The sequence below is a fragment of the Lycorma delicatula genome, chromosome 3, assembly GCF_047948215.1.
Source record: "Lycorma delicatula isolate Av1 chromosome 3, ASM4794821v1, whole genome shotgun sequence".
Taxonomy (NCBI): Eukaryota; Metazoa; Arthropoda; class Insecta; order Hemiptera; family Fulgoridae; genus Lycorma; species Lycorma delicatula.
Genome location: NC_134457.1, coordinates 124409689 through 124427246, shown reverse-complemented (window position 1 = coordinate 124427246; position 17558 = coordinate 124409689). Strand labels below are relative to the sequence as shown.

At 27.0% G+C, this 17558-nt stretch overlaps 1 protein-coding gene across 3 annotated transcripts in view; it reads right to left on the bottom strand.

Annotated features, from left to right (window-relative positions):
• LOC142320974 (neurotrimin-like) overlaps window positions 1–17283 on the bottom strand; it is a 615054-nt gene extending 597771 nt beyond the window's left edge. For all 3 annotated transcript variants that reach the window (XM_075358973.1, XM_075358972.1, XM_075358970.1), the window contains exon 1: window positions 16659–17283. The gene's annotated coding sequence lies outside the window, so the exon portion shown is untranslated. The remainder of the gene's footprint in view (window positions 1–16658) is intronic.
• Between the last annotated feature and the right edge of the window lie 275 nt (window positions 17284–17558).

The following is a 17558-nucleotide window of genomic DNA, read 5'->3' as shown; positions in this document are numbered from 1 at the left end:
ATGAATCCGCACTTCAGTCAATAACAGCGAACATAAAATACTCGAGATAGATTCCATCGAAAACCCATTGCTCTCGCGGTACTCTACCGACGTCGTATATTTTTTTAACGTACGTAGATTTATTAATTTCGAATCAGTTATTCTGACCACTAAAAACACGATTATTATTAAACAGTTTATATATATTTCCAGCAGATAATTGTTGTAATTAACAAATATATTTCAGTTAATTTCTAGTTCACATTCACATAATTTAAATCATAACATTTCAGAAATCTACGAATATATATTATATATATATATATAACAATATATTGTCGAGGCTTAGTTGGGAACCTTGCAACCATGCACTCGAACGCAGCTGAAAGTTAACTCGTCAAAGGGTTGAACGTCAACCCTTTTTTTACAACCCATTGTTCTCGAACATCCGAAATCTTCTAAACCATTTCTTGTCCCCGATTACATAATTTATTTTCTGGTAAAGTACTGTAATTTTGGAACATACAAACACAGGTATTTTTTCCACGAGTTATTTAGTAGAAACGTACTATATTTCCGGGAACATCCATTTCGAAGAGAAATAAAGCAAATACGGTAACATTAGGAATATAACTTACACGCTAGTACTATGAAACTAGACAAGTAAAAAAAAATAATAGATTGTCGGTACGTGTTATCAAGCATCAACACGTTCGTGAAGTGAACAAGTAGAAATACAGCTAGTAGGGGCATTATCAAATATAAATCACTGACATAGTATAATAAAATCATATTTTCTCTTTGTCTCTACAAAGTGCGAATTTTTAATTGCTATAGAAGTGTAGAGTATTCTAAAAGTCCTGAAAATAATCATTGAAACTCATTAATTCATTAATAACAACTGGCTGGAGGATAACGGAAGAGAATCAAAACGGTTTATAAATTTTATGAGTAGTTTGTTATGGGTTCACAAATTTAAATCTAAACATAACAAATTTAAATCTAACTACATCATCCTATTGTTTTAAATATTTAATTTTATAACGTGATGGTAAAAAAAATTAATTACAATGAATGAGAGGATTAATGAATTCTCGTTAAAGAGGATTAATGATTATTTTCATTACATTATTTTATTTTAGTCAGCGTTCATATTTTACTGCACTCATTTCTAATTTCTTTCCCGTATTTGTTTCACAACATTTAACCAAATAACTTTATTGTGGTATAAATCAGGAAAATGGTAAACAAGAAAATAATTCAGCATTGTTTTAACTATTTATTAAAAATATCTGAATGAAGATTTTATAAATAAAATTATTAAATTTATGAATTAAATTATTAGAATTTAATTAAAAAATTAAATTTATTTCAATAATGAAATATATCTAGGATAAACTAGTAAGAAAAAAATATATATGTATAGAAATAATTTGTAATTATTTAAGTTCCTAAACTTCTGAGTTTAGAGAATTTCTGTAAATGTAGAAGAAGCTTTAAGAGATCAATCCGTTCATCAGTAGTGTTAGCGTTGAATATTCTTTTAAATACAACCACCAATATAGAGTAGTTTTACTTCTTTTTTCAAAATCATCACTTAATCGATACACTAGGATTTGTGAATTTTTATGGTAAGAAAATAAACATGATAAAATATCGATAAACGTTATGAAATTTCGGGACACTGTTGAATTGCCAAATAATTTTTAAAAGAAAAAGAATTACACTATTATCATCATAATAGTTGTAGAGATTTTAATTTTGTAGTATATCATTCTTTTTTATGTTATAAAAACAATTTACAGGAGAATGAAATATAAAAAAATTCTCAAACAGTTACAAATTAAGATTTATTTCTTTAAATGTTTAGCATGTTATATATTAAACAAGAAACATTTTGAGTTTATAGACAATTCATTTAATATCAGCAATTTTGTAAATTATTAGGATCATTTAATAATATACCTCAATAGAATATATTAAAAGTTAACAATATAAAAATCCACTGCATTTATTAAGTTTTCTAATGCAGTCACACATAATAGTTAATAATTGATTAAACTGTATCATTTTTTGTAAATTATTTAAGAACTTAAGTTTAAGAAACGCAATGAAAAATTTTTGTGTACTTACAAACGTAATACATTATTACGTTCACAAATTAATAAATATATTTTTTAACCATCATGTAGAAAAACACAAATTGTGATAAGATGCTAAATTATACTCGTATCTTAACGATTACGTTCTATAAAATGCATGATTTATTTAATTTAAGGCAAAAACAATTCAAACTAATATAAAGTAATTAAAACTAATGATAGTAAGAACATAATGTACGTATGAGTGATGATAATTTAATCAATGGAAGGAAATTTAGTAATTTTTTTTGGGGTTTGAAGAAATAGTTTTTACATTATAATAATAGTGGTTTCGCAACATACGTAGGAAATAAAACCTATTTCTAAAATTTAGGTTTCTTTTATATTAAATATTTTTAAATAAGTAACATCACTCTTTGCTATCAGCAACATTATACTTGACAAGTCTGTGGATTTATAGTGTATGATGGTTTTACCGAGGATTTAAATAAAGGTTTTCTTCATTATTTCTGGTTTTTTAATTGTCTTATGGTTAAAGTTTTGCGGTTTGGAAATTTTTTCTGCTTTGAAATAAAAGAATTCAAGTGAAATTGTTATTTTTATTTTCATTTTTTGCGGCATTCAATACAGCCTTTTGCATGTAATTTATTTTTAATTTAAAAGTATAAAACCAAAATATTATTTTTTTATTGAAATTATAAAACCTTAAATAAAGCATATTAATAACAAGTTTTTAAAATTCGCGATATAAGGTGGTTTTTGCGATTGTCTTCAGTAAATGTTGCTCCTGTTCTTATGCTGGCGTCAGCTGATTTTATTGCTGGCAGATTTTTTTCTAGTCATATACGTATTTAGAGAATTATTAAAAAATGAATTTTGATTTGAATTGTATCGGTTCATATAAAATGAACCGAAAAAAAAAAATTTTTCTATATCTGTATATTTAATAATGCTCTAGTATGTAAAAATGGGGACCGTTTACGAATTTCAATTTGTTAATATTAATTCAGTGGAACTTTGTTTCACACCTATGAGATGGTTGGCAAACATTGTTTAGTCTGTGTAGCTGTAAAAATCTTGTAAATGGTAGTATCTTTTTGAATAGATAAGAACAATTTGATTGATCAGTCATAGAAATTGGATTTATATTTTTCAAGATTATTGTATTTTTAGTACAATTGTTCGCTTTATTATTTTGAAATGATGTAAAAGATGAGTATTGAAGAAAAGGGTGAAAGAATTGACTGAAGTAATTACAGGCGATAACTATTAGATGCTATTGTATGATAAAAAAATACCTAATCAAATTCCGACAGAAATGCTTAATACTTCAGAAAATACCGATTCTTCCTCGGATTATAAAAAAAACACATGTTATGAAAATGCTATTTAAATTTTATACAGTAGTTTAATAATATTCCTATTTTGTACACCTCCACCTCTATTTTCGCATGAACATTCTGTATTCTCCATTAGAAAAGATATTTAGGTTAATTAAAGTATTTATAATAATATATCACTGCTTTATTATTTTTATGTTAATTATTTTCATAAGTCTAAGTTCCGACGAAATTTAACTTTTATATTATATTTTAACGGATCTCGTTTTAGTTTTGTTATTTCTATTTTATAAGTTTTTTTCTAACTGAATTCATTTAATTCTGATGCTTTCGGTTGAAAAGTTCGTTCACTATCGCTCATGACCTTAATTTACTCACGGTACGTGAAATTGAGTTTCACACGCAATCTTATAACCGTTTTTAATATCAACATAAATCTTAATAATAATAATAATAATTTTATATATAAAGTTCTAATTAATTGAAACTTAAAAATAAAATGTCAACAACCCCTTAGAGTTCATCAGTACCGCGGCATACAAAAATTAAATAGATAAACATGCTCTGCGCATATACTCTAAAACTGTCTGTCGAGTCTAATTCATTTAATAAACGATTAAAGTGGAGTATAAAAAGTATTTATTTTTAATTAATATTTTAGACATATTTTATAATCAAAAATATTTTATTTCTGATCTTATTATAAAAATCAGAAGAATAAGGCTTATTTCTAAGATCATACAACTCTTCCTTAGAGAATGTGAACACTTGTTGAAAATACCTATATTTACTAGACACTGGAAGGATTAAAACTGGGTAAGGAAGTTACAAAAAAGAATTATGTAAAGAGATCAGGAGATGGGTAATTGTGTACAAATGGTGTTTGGATGAATATGTACATGAATATATCGATCTTTTTTCGAACCGTTTATGAATTATTATCAATAGTTAAATTTATAAATTATTTAAAAGAGTAATTGTAATATTTTCACGCAAAACGGTTGCAATCGACGTTAATGATATTCTATTCAGACGCGATATACTGCTGTTATATTCTAATGTAACATTAAAGTTTGATTTAACATTTAATAAAATTAATAAATCATTTCTGTGAAGTATTTTATACTATATAAATATGTCCAGTTTATATAAAAAAACTAATTTGATTCTTTTTATCCAATAATAAATATTTTCATCAAATAATTCGCAGTACACCACGGTTAATATAATATCGACCACTAGTTATAAGCTTAAAATTAGAAAACTTTAAGTTTAATTAAATTTGTATAAATGTTATTAACTTCTATTGTAAATAATGCAGTAATAAAACTGCATTATTTAGATCGTATTTATTTTTTTCGCGTATTCTTTCAATTAATTTTTTGATTTCATATAAATTTTAATTTTTTTTTTAATATTAAAATTTTAATTTTTCAACAAATACATATTTGTTAATTATTTATATAAATTCTATTACTCCGAGTAACAATTTATTAATTCAAACACAACTTGGAAATTTTACTTTCCTAGTTTCGGGTCTGGAGTCCCGTATACCATCTGGAATCAAAGTACAGTGTGAACATTACGATAACTCATTAAAATTATGCTTATATTTATCTTTCATTGAATTTGAAGCAGGGTCCATAAGCGTAATCTTAAATTTGTGTTAACGTAACCAACATTCACCGTACTAATTATTCGGGTGACATAGAGCAGACTTATATTCGTATATTCTAAAATAAAATTCACTATTGCGTAACCCACGATATCGCATGGCCCTGTTTGTATGAATCAAGCAGAATGATCTAATAATCGTAAAATCTATTAAAAAATCTTTTTAGATATAAAAAAGATGCGATATTAAAACAATCGGTGTACTTATGCATTAAAATAAATATAAATATAGTGCCATCGGGTTTTAACGATGTGGTAATTTGTGTTTTTCTAGTACCATTTAAAATGATCAGAGGACGTACGTACTTTTTAAAAACTTAACTTTCAGTGAAATTAAGTACATCTAAACCATTAATAAATTGGCGTTCTGAGCGTTAGGAATATTGCATAGTAATCCCAAAATATCATCTTTTTAATGACGCCAAATTTTGAAAATTATTTCAATTCATATCATCAACATCTAACCGTTTAATATTTTATTTAGTAAGCAATAAATGTACCACAAAATATTCACCTTTTTATAAAATTACAATTTTAATTTTGAACGTCCTGTTTGTATGAATCAAGCAGAATCCTAAAAACAATTAAAAAATCTTTTTAGATATAAAAAAAGATGCGATATTAAAACAATCGGTGTACTTATGCATTAAAAGTCGTTTAATAAATTAATTCGTGATTGTGAAGCCAATTTCGTTTAAACTAAACGAAGGTAACGTTAGAAATTTCAGTCACTATTTTAAATCCGTATTCACAGATGTAAGAATACCTTGAAGTTTATTGCTTCTTTGTCATCGATTTCCTGTATCTTCTAAAGGAATTTACATCTTCACATTTCAAATCCGGCTTTTATTTGAATGAAATGTCTCTACCTGATTCATTTTATTTTACTTAATAATAGTAGTCTAACCGATAAATTCTTTTTTAGTTTCTTCTGATCTGTTTTCCTCAAATTTTAACAAATATGTAATAAACCTGAAATTCAATTTTTTTGGTTTTGTTTGGTAAAAATATTTTGGGAATTCATTTTAAACATTCAGAGAGATAAAGAGATCGGTCTGATTAAATTCTGTTGAATTCAACGAAACGGGCAAATACAAATTATTTTCTGGAAATTTATAACGTATGGAAAAATGTTTTGTGAGGGTACAATTTTTTGCTGTAGTGTAACCGATTCGTATCAGAAAGGACTACAATATTTATACAAATCAATGCTAAATGAATGTCAGTTACAGGCACAAGATTTTGGAATATTAATATAATTTTTTAATACGTAGCTAGCCTGATATTATTATGAAAAGTTTTGTAAGCAGAAAGAGAATGTGTAGACAGTCATTTTACGGCTCATTGATAAATGTAAGCGATCTAGATTTTCTTTAGATTATCTTTCGGATGATATTAGAATTTACTGAGATCTATTATTATTATTACGGTTTATTTCAGTTTTATTAGGTTTAAGCAACTACATATTTCTAAGTTGCCTACAACTTTATTTCAGTATAGTTTTATGGAAATCCATTTATTATACGGTTACGTAATTTACAGACACCTGCTTTCATTCCCATGTCAATTTTCTGAAACAGATGAAATTATTCTGTTGATTGTCAATACAGTAATACCATTCAAGCTAGATAATAAGCAATATTGAGTATTTTGCTATAAAACACATTTATTTCCATTTCACATTTATTTTCTGAGCAGTAAAATTCTTTGTGACGGGTACACTGTTTTAATAAGAATTTGTTTGCTGTAAAAATGTTTGGGTAGTTCTACTATTAGAGTAATTCTACCATTAGAGTTTCTTCTGAATATACACTGTTCTTTAATACTGTAAAATGGCTATTTGTTCTCAGCGAAGAGGATTTAATTTAAACTGTCTGTTATAGAGTAACGTGGTAGTGTCTCAGGTATAAATGCGGTACTATATCAAGCGGTTTAAATTCCCCTGAAATGTCGCGATTCAAGTTCTTAACAAACATCATAATAAATTAGAAGTCTGTATGATGTACCTGACTTAAACGGAGAATTATTTCCCGTTAGGAAATTTTCAGCATTTATGTTCTTTTTAAAGCTAACTCGAGGTTGTATTTGATTCAAATTCAAGGCCAACAATTGATCAATTTTAACGATAATGTTGAAAAACTCGAATTCAAAATAAAAATAATACATAGATAATGTATCAACAAACAACAATGAACAATGAAAAAAGAGAATATCAATCTATAATAAACTAAACAACGTGAAAGCATTGTTTTGATTATTGGTGTGATTGTTGGTATATAATAAAGAAGATGAATAAGCAGAATAAAATTGTTAAAAATTTAAGTTTGTTACGAAACTTTGGAAACAATAGAATATCCAAGTACCTACCTACATAACAGTAAGAAACTTATTAATATGATAGTTAATTTCATTTTTACTTTTACTTATTAATAATAACAATTATACATTTGTTGCATGCGTCTCTAAACATTAAATACTTATACCTGGAAGACGTAAACGGGACCCACGTTATCTATTAGATGACGAGATTTTTAGCGATTTGATTTTAACCGTTGTACAATAAGATGTACAACGTTCAATAACACTCCCTGCTAACTAGGTATATATAAGCTTAGCATCTATCCTCTGTGTTTTTTTACGAGGCCTATGCAATTTACTCTACCTTGAGAGTTATTGAGGCCCGTAGTGACGACAGCTTCCTGATACTAAACCGTCGGTTATTGTCGACTCCACCAGTCGGTTATTATTATGAGTGTTCTTGAGAGCTTGAGGTGCAGACAATCTGAACCCATTGCTCAAATTGTATCACACCCTCACAAGAGTAAACAAAACAATGGTATTCGTATAACTCCCGGGTCATTGCGGCATCCTCGGGAACTAACGGGCTGATGAGGTTGCCAAGAGAGCGACAACAAACGGTGTCCGATTATAATTAACATGTGACAACGACTTCATGAAGACAGTCCTTGTCAAACTATGTACTCAGTGGAATACAAAGCTAACTCACGCCATCTATTTGGCTGTCCTCAGAAATCTGTGAAACGTCCAATGTAAAATGGTCCGTAAACCACTTACTTATAGATTGCCCAATCTTTGGGCTTATTCGACGACAGTTTAACCTGGGTTCGGATGTGAAGACATAACCGGAAGAAATACATCAAAAGTTTGTTGCAATTTCTCTATGGTAGTAGAAAGAACTTAATTTAGCTTACGTGAGATCCCTTACGGAAGACTGTGTGCGCATTGAAAATAGTCTAGTGATGATGTTCCAATATTTTTTATATATTTTCCAGTTTCTTATTCATTATTTAGTGTTCTAAGTCTAAGTATTTATGATCAGTTATTTTTATTTAAATAGCTCATGACTATTATCGTTGATGCAACTCTAAAGAAACTATGGAAAAAACTTGAAATTGATATATCTTATAAAATCTAGATTGAAAATAATTTAACTATGTTCTCGGCTCGACACAGAAATCGAGTAAAAAATTAAATGGCAAAGTGGCACAAATGACTACGATAATCGTCAAGTATGATTCTTTAGATGGCATGTTGCGATGTTTCAGACGTATGTGTTTAGTTACTTGTTTGTGGCAATTGAGTAAAGAAAAGATTTTTTTGAAATTTTCGGAAAAATGATAAAAGTTTGAACAGTTATAAAGTATTTGGTTTTACAAGGTTTAATCCTGACAACAGACAAAAAGTGTTAGATTCCAGTTGAAAGGATTTTTCATATTCATTTCAACGGTAAAAAAGTTGGCTGCTGAATTTAAAGTGGTTGTACATCCTTACAAGAGGATGAAATTCCGGGCGCCCAAAATCCTCTACGACTAACGAAGTCATCAGAAAAATCGATAATGCCGTATTAAATGATCGCTAACTGAAAGTACGCGAGCTAGTACTGCATAGACTAGTACTTTGTAGTATTGTGTCCACTACATTTTACACGATGTTTTGGGTATGAAAATACTCTCCGTTAGTTAGTGCTCCGTTTGTCAGTTATCAATCGAAAATGCGTTCGACTGAACATTCTTCAAAGGCATTTAGACTTATTCATAGGCCACTTAGGTGAGTTTTTTGAAGTTTTATAATAGTAGATGAAACATGGATCTACTATTGCACAGCAGAGACCAAATAGCAGTCCAAACATTGGTGGAAGCAGGCGAATGTATGCTAAGAAAGCGAAAACGGTTCTGTCAGTAGAGAAAGTTATGGCTAAGGTTATTTGGGATTCCCGTGGTTTGGGGTTCATAAACTTACCGTAAAAAGGAGGTCCATCACCGAGGAATATTACGCTGTGCTATTGGACTATTTGAAAATCTTCAGTTAGAAGACAAGGCCTTCATTTAGCTCATAAAGCTAATTGAAGGACGCTTATTTAAACTATATATCCACATTTGCCCAAACGAAAGTGTTCTTTCACAAAGTCAGTGTGCGTGCACACACGTCTCGGATTGTTGCAATAAATCTCTATGACCTACGCTTCGGAAGAGCTTCACGTGGACCGTATTCGGCAAATTTGACATCCAGCAAATACTTTCTCTTCCTAAACCTAAAAGAGTAGCTTACTGGACGAAGGTTCATTTCAAATGATAAGATCAAAGTTGAGACAACCGTTATTTGACAGTTTGAAAAATCACATGAGGGTATTAAAAGATTGGAACGTCACTGGAAAAAATCTATCGAATTTCAAGGAGATTACGTTGAAAAAAAAGAATTCTGACAAATCTTGTGCTTCCTTTGTCAGGCTGAGAACTTTCCTAACAGCCCTCGTATTCATAAAAAAATCTAAACATTGTTATAAGAAAAATACTTCCATTCTGTATTTTTCCTACAAATAATTGAATTATGTTTAACAAACTTAAACAGTCAATCTTCCTTAAATTTCAAAGAATTTCTACAATTATAATACGTATTCTACATTTTTTCTTATTCAGATTTGGCCAAAATTTAAAACTCTTGATCTAAGTAATAGAATAAAAAAACATGTATATATGTTTAATAATCAGTTGGAGCATCTAAGAAAAAATAAAACCTTACAGCAGTGATTCCCAAACTGTGCGCAGCAGCGCCCCAGGAAGCCGCGGTCTCTTTACAGGGGCGCCGCGAAATATTGTAAAAGCTTCATAATTAATTGAACCAGGACATTTATAATTATAAATTTAATGTTAATAAAGTAAAAAAAATAATGAAGATACACGAGTTTTATTTATTTTTCTCTTACTTACGAGTAGTCATACTTTTACTTACGGTAGGGCTCCATGTAAAAAATTTAATTGAAAAAGGGCGCTGCGCCTCGGTAAAAATTAGAGTAAAATTTAGAAACAATATACGCAGTATGTGACATTTTATAGTTAATGCAGAGGGTAAAAATATAAGGCAAAATGTTTATAGAATAAAAAATATATTATTTAAATAATCAAGAAAATATTTAAAAAAGAAATTACTAATTAATACGACAGAATTTATTATTGTATTATTCAAATGAAACTAAAATTTAATCACCCTAAAAAAATAAATATTTTCAAATTATGTAGCGAGAAAAACAAAAAATCGCATTTAATTGTGATTATTTTGAACTAAAAATTAAATGTCTTTTGAGAGATTAGCCTCAATTATTTTTAAAAAGTTTACAGTTAAAAACAGTAACATGAAAAATTTCAAAATATTTCCTTCAAGTACCATGCAGAAATTACCGATGTGAGTATTCCACGATTGGAAATAATGTTTACCAAATTCTTATCACATATTTGCTTACAGATCTATGGTTATCCGTGATCGTAAGTAATAGGTAAATTACATTTCATAAGCAAAATACCAACTAATGACCGAGAAGGAAGAAAATTATCGAAAAATATTTTAGAAAAAATATTTGAAATTTAATTAGGAAATAATAATTTTGCTTTAATATTTTACTAAAAATAATGTATACGTTAAAATTCTGCTTAGACTAAGTTTGAATCAGTTTCAACAAGAATATATTAACATATTTCATTAAAAACGGAAAACTATGTTTCGGGCATCGGGTACGAACTGACAGAATTTCATCTTTGGCTAAGATAATTCCATCAGTGTAAAAAACTAAACCTTTTTTTGATTAATATAATAATAATCCATTTCCAACTTAAATAATTTTTCTTAAAAAATGGTGCTTACTGAAATATGCAAAAATTTCAAGTTAAAGCATTTAAAAATGCTACTTTTCATAGTAAATTTGATTAAACTCTACATATATACGTTGTTGAAGTTTAACCGAACAGTATTTAATTTGAGGGATAAAATCTTCACATAAAAAATTATTCATTATGGCTTAGTTTTTATTTTTTTGTTTCTGACATATGTCAGATAAGTCATATTTAATTTTTGAAACTGTGAATGTGTTGTAGAATTATAACTAATAGAATTTTATAGTTTCAATTCGAATTAATGTCTTAGTGAAGTGACTCAAATAAGTATTTTTTTATAGTTATCTTTATTTGAATTATAATTATCTAATTATTTTTAAAAATAATTAGTGGAAAAATTTCTACTATAGCATTTTAAATACAGCTTAAAATTGCAGTATTATCTTTCTTTTTATATATATATATACACACACACACAATACATATTTATGTATATGTACAGGCGAGGGGCCTTATAAAGAATGCATAAATGCATGTACAGTATATTGTAGTACATATCTAAAACCGTAGTTGTAGAAAATATTTTTAAATTACGTATTTTTATTTTTAATGATCTGGCAAGGTAGTTTATTTTTCAATGAATATTTTTCAATGTAAGAAAAATTATGTAGTTATTATAATGCTAGCATTTTTTTGCTGAAAAACTAAGTAAAATAAAACAAAACATATAAACAAGAAAAACGGGATGGGTTGATAAAATAATATAAAAGTTTTTGTACAAACAATAGGAAGGATTTCAATAAAAATACAAAATGTAGTTAATACAAATGTAGTTAATTTTTAATGATATTAATAAACTTTTATGAAACGAAATAAATTCAATTTGCTAATTGAATGCATTTTATTCACTAAATCATTGTTATTTTTTAAGCAATAAATTATAACTATTAATAATATTATTATGATAAATACTAGTAGATTAATATTCTAAACTAAATTTAATTTTATAATCAATTTTATAATTAATTTTATTAGGAATGTAAATACGATTTGAAGTAAATAATCTGGAATGGTTTTATAGTATGAATAAGAGGAGAACCGAACTTTAAAAATAAAATCGAACACATAGAAATATCTTTTTCACAAATTGAAATTAAACTTTTTATTAATTTATTTTATTTTAATTTATCTGCTTATACAATTCGGTCACCTAAAATGCTCTATTAAAACTGATCCATATCAATTTGTTTATCTATCGAAATAGCACGTAATGTAGAATTATCCAAACGAGAATAATATTTTTGAAATTTTTCAAGATATTTTATGTTATTTTGGGGCACCATTATAAGGCTTAAATATGCCATTAGGATAAATTAATCCTGCGTACACAGCTTATCAACCGCAAACAACAAAAAATGAAATTTTCTTGTTTTTGGAGAGAATGTCTAATTCCTCACTTCTACTAATTTCACGCTAATATTGCAATAATTATCATTCTGAAATATTTGATCGATTATCAGAATACTCAGTTTGCCATATTGCTTTAAAAGAATATTTCCTAAAAACGTATAGTTATAACAGATCCTATCTTTTGTGAATTCATTCTAATTCTCCTATTTTTAAGACTTTTGATAATTTTTTTGGAAATCAAAGTGGCTAGAAACCTATTTAAAAACTACAATTTGTTTTGATTGCAAAGAAATAAAATAATATATGTATATACGTCTGATATTATCGAATTACTTAAAATAATTTAATAATGTTGTAAACATTTTAACCACCGCAAAAAAAAAATTGGCCGTAACCCTACTTTGAAAAGATTTTGAGCCGTAATACATTTCCCAGCAATTAATCTATTGGTTTAGTAAATCTTTTCGAATATGAAAGCAAGATAAGCAATATATTATAGAATAATAACAAGTATAGACTATACAAAATTATTATTTCTTGATATTTATTTGATGCAAACAATTTAAAAAATAAAGAATTATTTTTCTTGTTTTAAGAATAAATGTTTTAAGATTGAACGTATATGCCGTTTTGTAATAGGTATAATTTTAGTATATAATGATTACAATTTTCGGTGTAATATGAATAAAAATATATACTTGAAATAAAATTTTCAAGCTTAATTAGTGTAAAAATATAAAAAAACCGTAAATATAATGGAATTTTTTCCTTATCTTAACTAGGATTAGATTTAAAATTATAGCGATTAAATTTTAGTTAATGTAGGCATATATCCAGTTATTAAAAGGAAGAGTTTTGGTGAAGATGCTTACGCAAACTAAGTCAGTCAAGGACCTAATAAACTACGGTTACGACAGCAAACAAATGCGGGGCCTTCATAATTGGACAATAGGAAATCTGTATCTCATTCTCGTTTTGGTTAAAATTAAGATGAAGAGAAATATTTTAGGAAATATTTAATGGATATTAACTTTTTTTTAAATTAATTTGCCCAGACTAACTGCATCATTGGTGAGCTAATTCTGAAAGTGGTGGAAAAATGTCTTAAATATAATGTTTTAATTATATAAAATATTAAAAATTATAAATATTTTAATAAAATTTCAGGTAAAGCAGAACTAGGTATTTTTTTTTTTTTAGAAACTAATGCTAGCGTAAAGTTTTTTTTATAGTACTTTTAAGTGTTTAATATTTTCATATCGGTAAAATTAATAATTATACAATGCAATAATATTTAACGTGATTTATTCTGAAGTGTAATTAATATTATAATGAAGTTTAACGTTAAAATAACATTTCAGATTTGTATTTTCTAAGCTATATATAGAACCACTTACCTTTCTGTACAAAAAATGAAATAACTAGGTAAATTAAGAGATGCTTGTATAAAGGAAAACCTAGCTAAGTTTATATGTCAAAATAACATTTTTCATCTGCGTTTTTAAATAATATTAGAATATTTATATATTATTATTTATATAATAATGAAATAGTAATAAAATTATTAATAGTAAACTTTATATGGATAATCCAGTAAAGTAAGGAAAAACATTCTAGACGAAGCAATTGAAAATATTATAAAAATAGCCCCCATTAATGTTCAGATTTGTGTAGGCTTAGAGAATTACTACAACTCTTTCTGCGTAGGTTTACTTTTATATAGTAGGTGGTTGGGAAAAATTGTCTCTGGGCGTTGTCTGGCCTTCTGGCCTAGTTGTGATGTGCTTAATATTTAGATAACTTGACAGTATAGATTCCCCCATTAACCCATCAAATATACATACGATATCCTAAATAAAATTATGTTGCAAAAGATAAAATATTTTCTTTTGCAACATTCATTAATTTTACATTCATTTAAAAGAATAAAAATTAAAATTAAGTAAACGCAGCATCTATTAAAAACCATTACAACTCTTAAGAGAATAAATTTAAAACAAATGTAAAAGAAATATATTTAATTTTATTACAATTAATACGAATATTATGATTTTTTTTTTTTTTAAATAAGTAAACCAGCCTAAATAATTATTGAAATTACAGAAAAACAAAATAAACTAGTTGAACTGTGAAGTTTCGTTTTCCGGGCTTATAGCAGATAAGAATTAGTCATTAATTTTATCTACATAAATAAACATCGCCAGAAAACTTCTGAAATAAATGAACTTCTTAAAAGAATGTACAATAAAAATCATATTTCTGTATTAAATTATATTGAATTATACTTGAAATTCAATAAAAATTATCCTTTCATTACGGCAACAGTTACAACTATTTTCATTATATTCTTCGATTAAAAATAATAATTAAATTTCTCTAGAGGTAAAAATAAAAGAGAAGAAAATGTACAATAAATGAAGTCTATTGTGCAATAATTAAAAAAATTACAAAATTATTTTTTAATTAAAAAATATGTTTTTATTACAACCCAAACATTTGATTGCATTGTTTTAAAATGAAAAAAAAAATGGAAAAGCAACCATCCATACTTTGTGAAAGTTATTGAATCCAGCAGGGGAAATGCTTTAATTAAAAAAAAATTGATTATGCTGTTACATAGAAAATGTTTCACTTAAAAACTATGCAATGAATTTTAACGTGTGTGTGTGTGTGTGCGCGCGCGCGGGAAATTTATGATAAACTTTTTTATCAACTCTTTGCTGAATTGTTTTGTTATAAATATTTAAAATCATTTGAAATCCTATTTTGAACAGGTAATTTATATTTTCAGACTATTGATAAGTAATGTAATGATACACTACAAATTTCACAGAATAACCAATCGGTGAGTTTATTAATTATGTAATATATTTGAATTACATATTATCAAAAACGCTTAATATTGTAAGGCAATAAAAATTAAAAAAACAAAATTAAAACATGTCAATATGGTCCATACAAATGATCTAATTAATTACCATACTCATCAAATTTCTATACAATACCTATGTACTAGCCTAGGCAGAATCTGCCTAGATATGCAAGACAATGAATATTTAGGGAGAAGATTTGTTTTTGTTCGTAAATATTGCTACAATTTTGTGTATTTTTATCCCTAAATAAGAAGTCTAAAATCTTGGTACATAATTTTTAACTACTATATAAATGTACAAAAGTATTAATTTGATGAACCAAGCGATTTGATGATAATTTTCGATATTTTTTAATTATTTTTTTACAAAAAACGGTTTTCCCAATTACTGTATTCATTTATGCTAAATCCCAATTTTACATTTGATGGATTGATGAAAATATTATTCAGTAATTTAAGCCGGTACAGAATAGATATCGGCCGTGAAAATTTTCTTATAAACTTCCTGAAATTTCAATATATATCTATCATCCATATAGATTTTTTATCATTACGGATTATTTCTTCTTATACAAAATGTTCATGTATATAAAATTTTCTGCATTTTGGTAATTATTTGTTTTTATTTTTTAATTATGATTTAATTATTTTTATAAAATTCTATACATATATTCCTTACTATTATGAATAACACTGACACTGTTAGCTTTATGTGAAAATAACAAGATTATATAACACATTTTTGAAGTATATAGTTACCGTTGCGAAAATGAATTTTTCCTAAGTATACGTAAAAATTCTATTATACCATTCCTCTTTTATTAAATAGCGTAGCTTATTTCTGTTAGACGTAAGAAAATAAAAGCATAGGCTTATATTTTGAATATAAAACTACGTTTATTTAAATTGAAATTTTTAAAATAATCGTAAATTTGTAATGAATTACAACATGATATAGTTAGTTACTATTTTTTTAATTTATGGAAGTTACTGATGCCTAAATATGTCCTAATTTTATTACCAATCGTTTTTGGGAAGTAATAAATAATTTTATTATAATTATAATTTTGGTGGATGTTTTTAATTAAAGATGATGTATTTTTTTATTAACAGAATGTATACGGTAGTCGTAAATAGATATTTAAAATTTACTTACGTTTTAATAAATTTTTAATTATTGAATTTAAACTGAGTCGCCTCTATAATTTGCTGCATTGTGGACAGTAATTTGATGTATTTTTATCTACGACTTATCTTCATATATCTTGGCGGGAATAAAAAATAATTACTCGGATGAAAATTACCTCACTTTAATTCACCGGTCACTTGTCTAAATTTAGTAATTTAGTAAACACAAATTACCATTGGAATTTCACACTATAAAATTAACATGTTTTATGTAACGGATACGGCAGTTTACTAATGTACTTCAAATTAAAACAATCTGCACTGTATTCACTCGTAATAATTTAAAACAGATATTTTTTCACTAAAAATTAAAAGTGATCGAGATTAAACGATTATAAGTACATGCAGATTCCAGAAAATTTATCGATAAATAAATGCAGTTAGAATATAATAATGCCATTATAATAACTATGCACGCACCAAGGTTTTTTTTTACAAGCATTCACTTATATCAAAACTTTTAAAAACTAAAACTTTCACATAAATATAACTTTTTATGGATTATTTAAAAACGACTGATTACAGATGCCATAAAACACATAGTTTTTTATTTGTTCAGCAGTTCATAGGCGTTTAACCTACAAAGACGTATCAGTCCGTGGGGGTTGCCAGAAATCAACTGGCCGCATTGTGCGCAGAGGGGGTAGTTACACCGCTTACCGTTAGAGTCGCTACTGTTCGATGCGCGGGCGCCTACATTTTATCCCTGAACTGACGTTACCCTATACCACGCCTTTTCTGTTTTAACTCTCCCTTGTATCAATCAAATATATGAATTATATGCTCCCTAAATAGATACGGTGATCATAAATAAGTAAAATTACTAAAGACGACTTACAGATGTGTATCATTTAGAGTTTTGCGTAAA